General features: G+C 45.0%; 1 protein-coding gene across 11 annotated transcripts in view; it reads left to right on the forward strand.

Moving 5' to 3' along the window:
- Window positions 1–12500, forward strand: part of LOC110529758 (neurexin-3b) — a 526672-nt gene that overhangs the window by 436425 nt on the left and 77747 nt on the right. The gene's annotated exons all lie outside the window — the stretch shown is intronic.

A 12500-nucleotide genomic window follows, 5' to 3' on the forward strand; every position in this document is an offset into this window, starting at 1 on the left:
GTTCATGCTGCAAGAGCTCTGATAGGTTGGAGGATGTCCTCTGGAAGTTGTCATAATTACTGTGTACATCAATGGAAGGGGATGAGAACCACGAGCCTCTTAGGTTTTGTATTGAAGTCAATGTACCCAGAGGATGACGGAAGCTAGCTGTCCTCCGGCTACACCATGGTGCTACCCTACGGAGTGCTGTTGAAGTTACTGTAGACCTTATTTGCAAAACAGTGGGTTTTAATCAATTATTTGGTGACGTGAATATATTAGGATAGTCCTCCCCTTCCTCCTGAGGAGCCTCCACTGATGCTTACACACACAGACACACTCATACACCTCGGAATAAAGCACCTCTGAGCAATCAACCACAACCTCAATCAACCCTAATCATCCTCTGAATGTCCACTGACCACCACAGCCATGGCTCTTCACTGGGCATATGAACGAATGAAACCAACCTTCCAATCGAGCGCAGACACCTGGGCCATGAGTGAGAAAGTGGGCCGGCAGCCTTTTTGTCTTATGAGGGACATTAGCTGTGAGTGTTACATCTGGTTAGCTCATTGTAGGAGGGGAATAAAGTCAAGGTAGAAGGGGGTGGGCAGGAGGCGAATGAGGGAGGATGGAGAGGTGGGAGGGGAAAAATTGAGGTGGTGAGAGAGAGAGAGAGAGAGAGAGAGAGAGAGAGAGAGAGAGAGAGAGAGAGAGAGAGAGAGAGAGAGAGAGAGAGAGAGAGAGAGAGAGAGAAAAAAAAAAAATTCTGTCAGACCTGGACCCTGACGTTAAATCTCAGTAAGACACAAATAATGGTGTTCTAAAAAAGGTCCAGTTCCGAGGACCATGAATACAAATTCCATCTAGACACCATTGCCCTAGAGCACACACAAAACTATTCATACAGTGCCTTGCGAAAGTATTCGGCCCCCTTGAACTTTTTCGACCTTTTGCCACATTTCAGGCTTCAAACATAAAGATATAAAACTGTATTTTTTTGTGAAGAATCAACAACAAGTGGGACACAATCATGAAGTGGAACGACATTTATTGGATATTTCAAACTTTTTTAACAAATCAAAAACTGAACTTTCAGTGCAGCAAACTCTCTCCAGAAGTTCAGTGAGGATCTCTGAATGATCCAATGTTGACCTAAATGACTAATGAGGATAAATACAATCCACTTGTGTGTAATCAAGTCTCCGTATAAATGCACCTGCACTGTGATATGAAGAACAAGGAACACACCAGGCAGGTCCGAGATACTGTTGTGAAGAAGTTTAAAGCCGGATTTGGATACAAAAAGATTTCCCAAGCTTTAAACATCCCAAGGAGCACTGTGCAAGCGATAATATTGAAATGGAAGGAGTATCAGACCACTGCAAATCTACCAAGACCTGGCCGTCCCTCTAAACTTTCAGCTCATACAAGGAGAAGACTGATCAGAGATGCAGCCAAGAGGCCCATGATCACTCTAGATGAACTGCAGAGATCTACAGCTGAGGTGGGAGACTCTGTCCATAGGACAACAATCAGTCGTATATTGCACAAATCTGGCCTTTATGGAAGATTGGCAAGAAGAAAGCCATTTCTTAAAGATATCCATAAAAAGTGTCATTTAAAGTTTGCCACAAGCCACCTGGGAGACACACCAAACATGTGGAAGAAGGTGCTCTGGTCAGATGAAACCAAAATTGAACTTTTTGGCAACAATGCAAAACGTTATGTTTGGCGTAAAAGCAACACAGCTGAACACACCATCCCCACTGTCAAACATGGTGGTGGCAGCATCATGGTTTGGGCCTGCTTTTCTTCAGCAGGGACAGGGAAGATGGTTAAAATTGATGGGAAGATGGATGGAGCCAAATACAGGACCATTCTGGAAGAAAACCTGATGGAGTCTGCAAAAGACCTGAGACTGGGACGGAGATTTGTCTTCCAACAAGACAATGATCCAAAACATAAAGCAAAATCTACAATGGAATGGTTCAAAAATAAGAATGGCCAAGTCAAAGTCCAGACCTGAATCCAATCGAGAATCTGTGGAAAGAACTGAAAACTGCTGTTCACAAATGCTCTCCATCCAACCTCACTGAGCTCGAGCTATTTTGCAAGGAGGAATGGGAAAAAATGTCAGTCTCTCGATGTGCAAAACTGATAGAGACATACCCCAAGCGACTTACAGCTGTAATCGCAGCAAAAGGTGGCGCTACAAAGTATTAACTTAAGGGGGCTGAATAATTTTGCACGCCCAATTTTTCAGTTTTTGATTTGTTAAAAAAGTTTGAAATATCCAATAAATGTTGTTCCACTTCATGATTGTGTCCCACTTGTTGTTGATTCTTCACAAAAAAATACAGTTTTATATCTTTATGTTTGAAGCCTGAAATGTGGCAAAAGGTCGCAAAGTTCAAGGGGGCCGAATACTTTCGCAAGGCACTGTACCTCGGCCTAAACATCAGCGCCACAGGTAACTTCCTTAAAGCTGTGAAAGATCTGAGAGACAAGAAGTGCCTTCTATGCCATCAAAAGGAAACTAACATTTGACACAACCATTTTTTTCTCCTTTATTTAACTAGGCAAGTCGATTGGAAGGTTGGTTTCATTCATACAGTGAAACGCCATGGCTGTGGTGGTCAATGGACATTCAGAGGACGATTAGGAACAAATTCTTATTTTCAGTGACGGCCTAGGAACAGTGGGTTAACTGCCTTGTTCAGAATTAGGCTGATACCGACTAATTATCAAAATCCAGAAAAAGCCATTAAATTCTACAACCACGTAAAACGAAGCTATTCCCAAAACTTCCATAACAAAGCCATCACCTACAGAGAGATGAAGCTGGAGAAGAGCCCCCTAAGCAAGCTTGTCCTGGGGCTCTGTTCAGAAACACAAACAGACCCCACAGAGCCCCAGGACAGCAACACAATTAGACCCAACCAAATCATGAGAAAACAAAAAGATAATTACTTGACACATTGGAAAGAATAAAACATAAAAAATAGAGCATACTAGAATGCTATTTGGCCCAAAACAGAGAGTACACAGGCTGACCACAGTGACTGACCCAAAATGAAGGAAAGCTTTGACTATGTACAGACTCAGTGAGCATAGCCTTGCTATTGAGAAAGGCTGCCGTAGGCAGACATGGCTCTCAAGAGAAGACAGGCTATATGCACACTGCCCACAAAACGAGGTGGAAACTGAGCTGCACTTCCTAACCTCCTGCCCAATGTATGACCATATTAGAGACACATATTTCACTCATATTACACAGATCCACAAAGAATTCGAAAACAAATCCCATTTTAATAAACTCCCATATCTACTGGGTGAAATACCACAGTGTGCCATCACAGCAGCACAATTTGTGACCTTTTACCACAAGAAAAGGGCAACCAGTGTAGAACATTTACCATTGTAAATACAACCTATATTTATGTTTATTTATTTTCCCTTTCGTACTTCAACTATTTGCACATCATTACAACACTGTATATATCCATAATATGACATTTGAAATGTCTTTATTATTTTGGAACTTTTGTAAGTGTAATGTTTGTCTGTTAATTTTTTATTGTTTATTTCACTTGCTTTGGCATTGTAAACATAAGTGTTACAAAGAATGAAAGAAAGAGAGAAAGAAAGAAAGAGAGAAAGAGAGAGAGAGAGGGAAAGAAAAGAGAGAGAGAGGGAAAGAAAAGAGAGAGAGAGAGAGAGAGGGAAAGAAAAGAGAGAGAGAGTGAGAGAGAGAGAGAGGGAAAGAAGAGAGAGAGAGAGAGAGAGAGAGGGAAAGAAGTGAGAGAGAGAGAGAGAGAGAGAGAGAGAGAGAGAGAGAGAGAGAGAGAGAGAGAGAGGGGGAAAGAAGTGAGAGAGAGCGCAATAGGCGAATGAGGGGGGATGGAGCGGTAAGGAGGCAAGGTGTTCAGTCCTCTGTCACATCAGCCTTCAAAGTTATCTGCCTGTCTGCCTGCTGCCTGCCAGCCAGCCAGCCTAAGGAGAGCTGTGCTGCTGGGGAGATAGAGGATAGAGGTTCTGCCTCCCTGCCTCCCTGTATCTCTCTCTCCCAGGTCGAGGTGGAGGCTACACAGGCTGAATACAAATGAGGTCATCAAACACAGCCGGCTCCATTTGGTGGATCAGGCCGTCACCTCATTTGGAACCTGGGGCGTGCTGGCGGTACCTAGCTGAGGGAGGGAGAGAAGGGGAGAGAGAGAGAGAGAGAGAGAGAGAGAGAGGGAGAGAGAGAGGGAGAGGGAGAGAGAGAGAGGGAGGGAGGGAGGGAGGGAGGGAGAGAGAGAGAGAGAGAGAGAGAGAGAGAGAGAGAGAGAGAGGAATCCTCCACTGTGCTTCACACTCCATTCATTTGGGTCTGCTGCCCTCCCCTTTGATGTCTCTGTCCTGTCGTCTCCCTCCCAGGGCTGACCTAGGCCTGATTCTCTCCCCTTATTAGCCACCAGGTGTGTGAGAGCAACGGATCACTCCTCTCACTCAGGTTAGCTAAGCAGAAAAGGCCTTAGGACCCGGACCAAGGCTAGGGATTCTAAATGGCTGACGTACCTGAAGACAGGCAGGCCTTGAATGATGACATATCTAGTGGTTTATTTGAAACAGCTTCCCCAAAGGTTTATTAGACATTTTTATTAGACCTCTTCATTAAATCTCTTTCTCATCTCTGGCGAATTTTGAATGCGTTCATCATTTTGGATGTATAAAATATGCATTCAAGACAACTGAATTTTTTAACATTTCTTATCTGATTGCCGATTAATAAAGATTTGACTTTCCTTCAGAAACTTAAAACAAACCCAGGTACCTCTCTACAGGGAACCAAAGCGGAGAGTGTCACAATACAAAAAGGCCTAGTGGTCAGAACAGAGCAAGCTAATTTAGAGTTGTCCCAAGTCTCCTCAACCCTGTAAAATACATGCCCAGTGGCATGCTAGCTGATAGCGACCTCCCATCATTGAAATAAGATTACTTCAGAACCCCAGAGAGCTCAGGGGACCATCATCCTCTTGTCTTGTCTGCCCATTTGTTTGTCGGGGTCAATGAAAGTGCAGGTTGAGTTAACCTTTTTCAGTGCTTTCTCTCTCTCTCTTCCCTTCTTTCTTTCTTTCTTTCTTTCTTTCTTTCTTTCCCTCCTTCTTTCTTTCTTTCTTTCTTTCCCTCCTTCTTTCTTTCTTTCTTTCTTTCTTTCCCTCCTTCTTTCTTTCTTTCTTTCTTTCCCTCCTTCTTCCTTTCTTTCTTTCTTTCACTCCTTCTTTCTTTCTTTCTTTCTTTCCCTACCTTCTTTCTTTCTTTCTTTCCCTCCCTCCTTCTTTCTTTCTTTCTTTCCCTCCTTCTTTCTTTCTTTCTTTCTTTCTTTCACTCCATCTTTCTTTCTTTCTTTCTTTCTTTCCCTCCTTCTTTCTTTCTTTCCCTCCTTCTTTCTTTCTTTCTTTCTTTCCCTCCTTCTTTCTTTCTTTCTTTCTTTCCCTCCCTCCTTCTTTCTTTCTTTCTTTCTTTCTTTCCCTCCCTCATTCTTTCTTTCTTTCTTTCCCTCCTTTCTTTCTTTCTTTCTTTCTTTCCCTCCCTCCTTCTTTATTTCTTTCTTTTTTTCTTTCGTTCTTTCTTTCCCTCCTTCTTTCTTTCTTTCTTTCTTTCTTTCTTTCTTTCTTTCTTTCTTTCTTTCTTTCCCTCCCTCCTTCTTTCTTTATTTCCCTCCCTCCCTCCTTCTTTCTTTCTTTCTTTCTTTCTTTCTTTCTTTCTTTCTTTCTTTCTTTCTTTCTTTCTTTCTTTCTTTCCATCTCTCCTTCTTTCTTTCTTTCTTTCTTTCCCTCCCTCCTTCTTTCTTTATTTCCCTCCTTCTTTCTTTCTTTCTTTCCCTCCTTCTTTCTTTCTTTCTTTCCCTCATTCTTTCTTTCTTTCTTTCCCTCCTTCTTTCTTTCTTTCTTTCTTTCTTTCCCTCCTTCTTTCTTTCTTTCTTTCTTTCTTTTCCTCCCTCCTTCTTTCTTTCTTTCTTTCTTTCCCTCCTTCTTTCTTTCTTTCTTTCCCTCCTTCTTTCTTTCTTTCTTTCTTTCTTTCCCTCCTTCTTTCTTTCTTTCCTTATTTCTTTCTTTCTTTCCCTCCCTCCTTCTTTCTTTCTTTCCCTCCTTCTTTCTTTCTTTCTTTCTTTCCCTCCTTCTTTCTTTCTTTATTTCCCTCCTTCTTTCTTTCTTTCCCTCCTTCTTTCTTTCTTTATTTCTTTCTTTCCCTCCTTCTTTCTTTCTTTCTTTCTTTCTTCCTTTCCCTCCTTCTTTCTTTCTTTCTTTCTTTCTTTCTTTCTTTCCCTCCTTCTTTCTTTCTTTCTTTCCTTCTTTCTTTCTTTCTTTCTTTCCCTCCCTCCTTCTTTCTTTCTTTCTTTCTTTCTTTCCCTCCTTCTTTCTTTCTTTCTTTCCCTCCTTCTTTCTTTCTTTCTTTCTTTCCCTCCTTCTTTCTTTCTTTCCTTCTTTCTTTCTTTCTTTCTTTCCCTCCCTCCTTCTTTCTTTCTTTCCCTCCTTCTTTCTTTCTTTCTTTCTTTCCCTCCTTCTTTCTTTCTTTCTTTCCCTCCTTCTTTCTTTCCTTCCCTCCTTCTTTCTTTCTTTCTTTCTTTCTTTCTTTCTTTCTTTCTTTCTTTCTTTCTTTCTTTCTTTCTTTCTTTCCCTCCTTCTTTCTTTCTTTCTTTCTTTCTTTCTTCCTTTCCCTCCTTCTTTCTTTCTTTCTTTCTTTCCCTCCTTCTTTCTTTCTTTCTTTCCTTCTTTCTTTCTTTCTTTCTTTCCCTCCCTCCTTTCTTTCTTTCCCTCCTTCTTTCTTTCTTTCTTTCCCTCCTTCTTTCTTTCCTCTTTTTCTTTCCTACCACCAGAGGCAAGGATGCGTTCAATTCTACCAATCCGTGTTCCACACCAACACAGTGAATTAAATGTTGTGTGATGCAGAGACTGCACCTTTATCTATCTTGCCTCGCACGTTTTATCAAATGGGACAGAGTTTTTGGCGTTTTCGTGCAGAATTCGGCTTTAGTAACTTGCACGTTGAGGACTTGTACTTGTAGAACAAGTGTCCTCTCTTGTCCTCTCTTTGTTTTCCTTCCCAGTACCTCTTAATGACATCTGACCCAATAGACCCGTATAACAGGCACAGCATTATCAATACCAGCTGCAGTTTGTAGCAGTGTTCTCTCACCCTTCCTAAAGAGCTAGTTCCCATGCAGTCAATGCCTTTGATCAAGGCTAACCAGAAAAGTTGTTAAATGCTTGATTAAATACTTTTTATGTTTGAACATAGTTACAAAACAGAGAGACTTTTCTAATTTAATCTATGAATTCTTCCAAGTGATAGAATCAAGTTATTTTCTATTCAGTGTGCATTCCTTTGTCCAGGTAAGAGATCGAATATGTGGTCATGTATTTTCCTTCTCCCGCTTGTAATTTGCAGGACACTCGGTGATAGTAATTCAACAATGATTGATTTTTTTTGCCCCCTCACTTGTAAAGGCATTGTCATTTCTCGAGTAATTACAGGTTAGGGTGCACCCTTATCGACTGCCTCCCTCGTACTCCGAATGCATAACGGTGAAAGCCTGTGTGTGTGTGTGTGTGTGTGTGTGTGTGTGTGTGTGTGTGTTTGAAAGGCTCTAGCTAGCTGCTTCAGGCTCTTGCTGCCCGTTCAATAAACAGTTACCAGATCTATGTCCATGGCTGATGGTGAATAGGGAGTAGAAGATGTGTCTGTGATTTGACTAGTCAGTCAATGTACCTTACAGAGAACCCTAGGGCGTGGAAATTAGATGTCTGAGCACCAACCTGTATTTGCGGTAGACGGACAAAAGGCACACGTGACAGAACCAAAGGCTTTGAGACAGAGCCGTTGACTAGGAAGCTGGCGTGATTGTACATGGCACTAAACGTACAGTTCAACTGTTTACAGTACACGTTTACCACAATGATGATACACTGCTACACGTATGAAGAAATAAACATCACAACCTATTGGTGTCCCTTGATATCCTGAAAAGCCATTTATGTTTACACCCCCTCTGCCTTCGTGTACTTTTTCTAGGAGGTTAGAGACAGACAGAATAAAAACGAAAGAGAGAGAGAGAGAGAGAGAGAGAGAGAGAGAGAGAGAGATGCATGTTGTTCTCTCCAGGCCCAGGCATCCGTACTGCAACGTGTCCCCACTCAGCAAAACATCTCGCTCTGTTTCTCTCTCTTTCTCAATCTGTTTCTTTCTCTGTCATCTCTCTTTGTCTACCTCCTCTCTCTCTTTCTCTGTCTGTCATTTACAGCTTCTCTGTATCCTTCTCTCTCCCTCTGCCTCTCCCTCCCTCTTTCTCTCTCTGCCTCTCCCTCCCTTTTTCTCTCTCTGCCTCTCGCTCCCTCTGCCTCTCCCTCCCTCTTTCTCTCTCTGCCTCTCTCTCCCTCTGCCTCTCCCTCCCTCTTTCTCTCTCTGCCTCTCCCTCCCTCTTTCTCTCTCTGCCTCTCTCTCCCTCTGCCTCTCCCTCCCTCTTTCTCTCTCTGCCTCTCCCTCCCTCTTTCTCTCTCTGCCTCTCTCTCTCTCTCCATTTGTCTATGATTCCTTTTCTGTCTGTGTTTCTCTTCACCCCTCTAGTTCCTCATCTAAAATGTCTATTTTATCCAATGTAATACTGAGACAATACGAACACTGGGCTTGTTTTCAATAGGCTGGTCCAATGCATTATGTAATTATTTGAATCAGTTTATACTTTGATTTTGTACAACATGACCTTTCTGCATGAGTTTGTGTCTTGGAATCAGGGAGTTACTGGACCGAGCCGGGCGGAAATCATGCGTGTAGATTGATTATGGCCCAGGTTTAGACGAGCAGCGCTTTGGTTGAGTGACGGTTGGCCTCTGTGGCCTTCTTGTGCTTGGGGGAGAGATGGAGGGAGAGATGGAGGGAGAGATGCTGGGATAGATGGAGGGCGAGTTTGTATTGTGTGTTTGGAGAGGGGCGGGCAGGAAGGAGGATTGCCATAGCGAAGAGACAGCCAGCAGACAGTAAACAAACACACACACATATACATTCACACTCAAGTCTTTACAAAAACGAAAACACCATTAACCCGTCGTAATGATATCATGACTAGCCTTGACCTCCAGACCACTGAGTGTCTTTCAGCAGAAACATTTTAATTTCACTAGTTGCTTTAGTCTCTCTCTCTCTATCTCAGTATGAGACCGGCCGCCAAACGATGCCTTAGTGAGAGAGTTAAACACTCATGTAACCTACTGGCCGAACATGATTACCTCCATCTCAGACACAATCTCTCGCTCTCCTATACGCCTACGAGCTGCTTCTCTCTCTATCCAAAGGCCGTACCGGAGAGAGAGAGAGAGAGAGAGAGAAAGATAAGCAGCCTGCCTTGCTCTCTGCTGCCTCAGCCTCTGGTCTAGCTCATCCTTTGAATGCTGTAGAAACCTCCGGGCAATGGGATAAATGATGAATGCTCTTCTGTCTCTTTGTCTGTCTGAGAGGAGAGGAGGAGACTGAGAAAATAGAAGAGCAGCCTGAGATGAAGGGGGAGAGAGGAGGAAAGAGATACAGACAGAGAGGGATGGACTGGGGAGGGAGAGGGGGAGGGGGGGAGAGAGGGAGTGGAGGATGAAAAAGAGAGTGAGAGAGAGAGAGAGAGTGAGAGAGAGAGAGAGAGAGAGAGAGAGAGAGAGAGAGAGAGAGAGAGAGAGAGAGAAAAGGAAAGAGAGAGTGCTCCGGAAATAGATGCAGGGGACTGATACAACAGAGGACAGTGAGGGTGAGGTTGGCAGACAGGAAGAAGCAGGGGGCAGACAGGAAGAGAGGTCGGCTGGTGGGTGCAGCAGTAGGATGGATATAACCTAAAGGGTGAAAATAATATGTTTTGGACAGGATGGATAACGAGGAAGGGTATCCAATCTATTCTTACTGAGATGGAGTGTTGCTTAGGAGGTTGATCTTAATACGCCTTCGGCGTTGAGCGACAGACTCCTGCCAGGTTTCCCTGGTGAGCCTAGAGCCTACCGACAGTCACCGTGCCAACGTGTGTTCTGACTGAAACACTGCCATCAGAAGGGAAAAATGCGGATATAATTTTGGCTGCAGGTGAAGAATTGGAAACACGGTTACACACACACACTCACAAACACACACACACACACACACACAAACACACACACACTTTCAAATGAAAAGGGGGTACCAGATGTGGTTTTGATGTCTCACTTCCATGGTTGTTAAGGGAAGGGTACAGGGTCAGACATTCACTAAGTTGCAGCTTGTTCAACTGCAGTGTCGCAAACTGATCCAAGGTAAATGTTTTCAATCGATTCCAAAGCTGTCAGACTCACTGACATCCTCATAGGTGCCCCAGTCAAAAGAGAAGTTCAACTTGGGTTGAAAACATTTCACAGTTATGTATGATTTCCTATTGACACAAGGTCACTGCTAGAGTCCCCTTTAATGGTTTGAAAGCTACTCTACACCTCGCTAGCCAAGGAGGTCTTGCAAAGTTGTATTAGTTCAATTGAACTCCAAGCAGACAGACTCATTGGTGCCTCGGTCAAAAGGAATGGTAATCTTGGGTTGGAAACATTGTAATGTATCATTCTCCAGTCATGCAAGGTCACTGCTAGAATCACATTTAACGATTGCCTCTTACTCTACGCCTAAGAAAAGCCATAAAGTTAGAAAAACTAAGTTGTCTCGTTCTGGATTGAAAGGTCACCACTGGAATCACCTTTAACAATGTTAAAGCTACACCCACACTAAGAACTACCTTCGTCATGAAAGGTGTTTCTACTTTCATATTAGTTGCAGCCAGATTCTCAACACAGTAATCCGTGTGAGAGCCTCTCAGCAAACAGAAATAAACACGCCCACACAGAGGGAGGAGAGAGAGAGAGGGAGGAAGAGAGAGAAGATGTGAGAGAGAGAGGGGATAGAGGGTGAGAGAGGGGAGAGAGAGGGAGAGAGGTGGTATAGTCGTTATTGAGGGTGCTACCTTCAGTTTGCACCTGGGGCCATTCTCTTACTCCTCAAACAGTCGACAGGGTGCCTGTCTCTGGCTGCTGCCTTTCAGACTCAGTCTCCAGACCCTGTCTGGATCAAAGGCACTAAGAACCCTGCTAGGTGCTTATTAACACCAGATAAGGCTCGCTACACTGCATCCCTGCAGTCTTTACTTACCTTCCCCTCATATCCTCCTCCCATCCTCCCCCTCCTCCTCTCCCCTCCTCCCCTCTCCTCCTCTCCTCCTTCTCCTCTACTTTATACCCCCTCTCCTCCTCTCCACCCCCTCCTCCTCTACTTTAGACCTCCTCCCCTCTCTTCCTCGCCCCTCCTCCTCCTCTACTTTAGACCTCTTCCCCTATCCTCATCTCCACCCCCTCCTCCTCTACTTTATACCTCCTCCCTTCTCCCCCTCTCCTCCTCCTCTCCTCATCCTCCTCAACTTTAGACCTCCTCCCCCCTCCTCTCCTCCTTCTCCTCTACTTTATACCCCCTCTCCTCCTCTCCACCCCCTCCTCCTCTACTTTAGACCTCCTCCCCTCTCCTCCTCGCCCCTCCTCCTCCTCTACTTTAGACCTTTTCCCCTATCCTCATCTCCACCCCCTCCTCCTCTACTTTATACCTCCTCCCCTCTCCCCCTCTCCTCCTCCTCTCCTCATCCTCCTCAACTTTAGACCTCCTCCCCTCTCCTCCTCTCCTCCTCCACCCTCCTCCTCTACTTTATACCTCTTCCCCTCTCCTCCTCCTCCTCTACTTTATACCCCCTCTCATCCTCTCCACCCCTCCTCCTCTACTTTAGACCTCCTCCCCTCTCCTCCTCGCCCCTGCTCCTCCTCTACTTTAGACCTCCTCCCCCCTCCTCCTCTCCTTCTCCTCCTCTACTTTATACCTCCTCCCCTCTCCTCCTCTCCAACCCCTCCTCCTCTACTTTAGACCTCCTCCCCCCTCCTCTCCTCCTTCTCCTCTACTTTATACCCCCTCTCCTCCTCCTCTCCTCATCCTCCTCAACTTTAGACCTCCTCCCCTCTCCTCCTCTCCTCCTCCACCCTCCTCCTCTACTTTATACCTCTTCCCCTCTCCTCCTCCTCCTCTACTTTATACCCCCTCTCCTCCTCTCCACCCCCTCCGCCTCTACTTTAGACCTCCTCCCCTCTCCTCCTCGCCCCTCCTCCTCCTCTACTTTAGACCTCCTCCCCTCTCCTCCTCTCCACCCCCTCCTCCTCTACTTTAGACCTCCTCCCCCCTCCTCCTCTCCTCCTCCTCCTCTACTTTATACCTCCTCCCCTCTGCTCCTCTCCAACCCCTCCTCCTCTACTTTAGACCTCCTCCCCCCTCCTCTCCACCCCCTCCTCCTCTACTTTAGACCTCCTCCCCTCTCCTCCTCTCCAACCCCCTCCTCCTCTACTTTATACCCCCTCTCCTCCTCTCCACCCCCTCCTCCTCTACTTTAGACCTCCTCCCCTCTCCTCCTCGCCCCTGTTCCTCCTCTACTTTAGACCTCCTCCCAC

This window comes from Oncorhynchus mykiss, chromosome 8 (assembly GCF_013265735.2).
Source record: "Oncorhynchus mykiss isolate Arlee chromosome 8, USDA_OmykA_1.1, whole genome shotgun sequence".
NCBI lineage: Eukaryota > Metazoa > Chordata > Actinopteri > Salmoniformes > Salmonidae > Oncorhynchus > Oncorhynchus mykiss.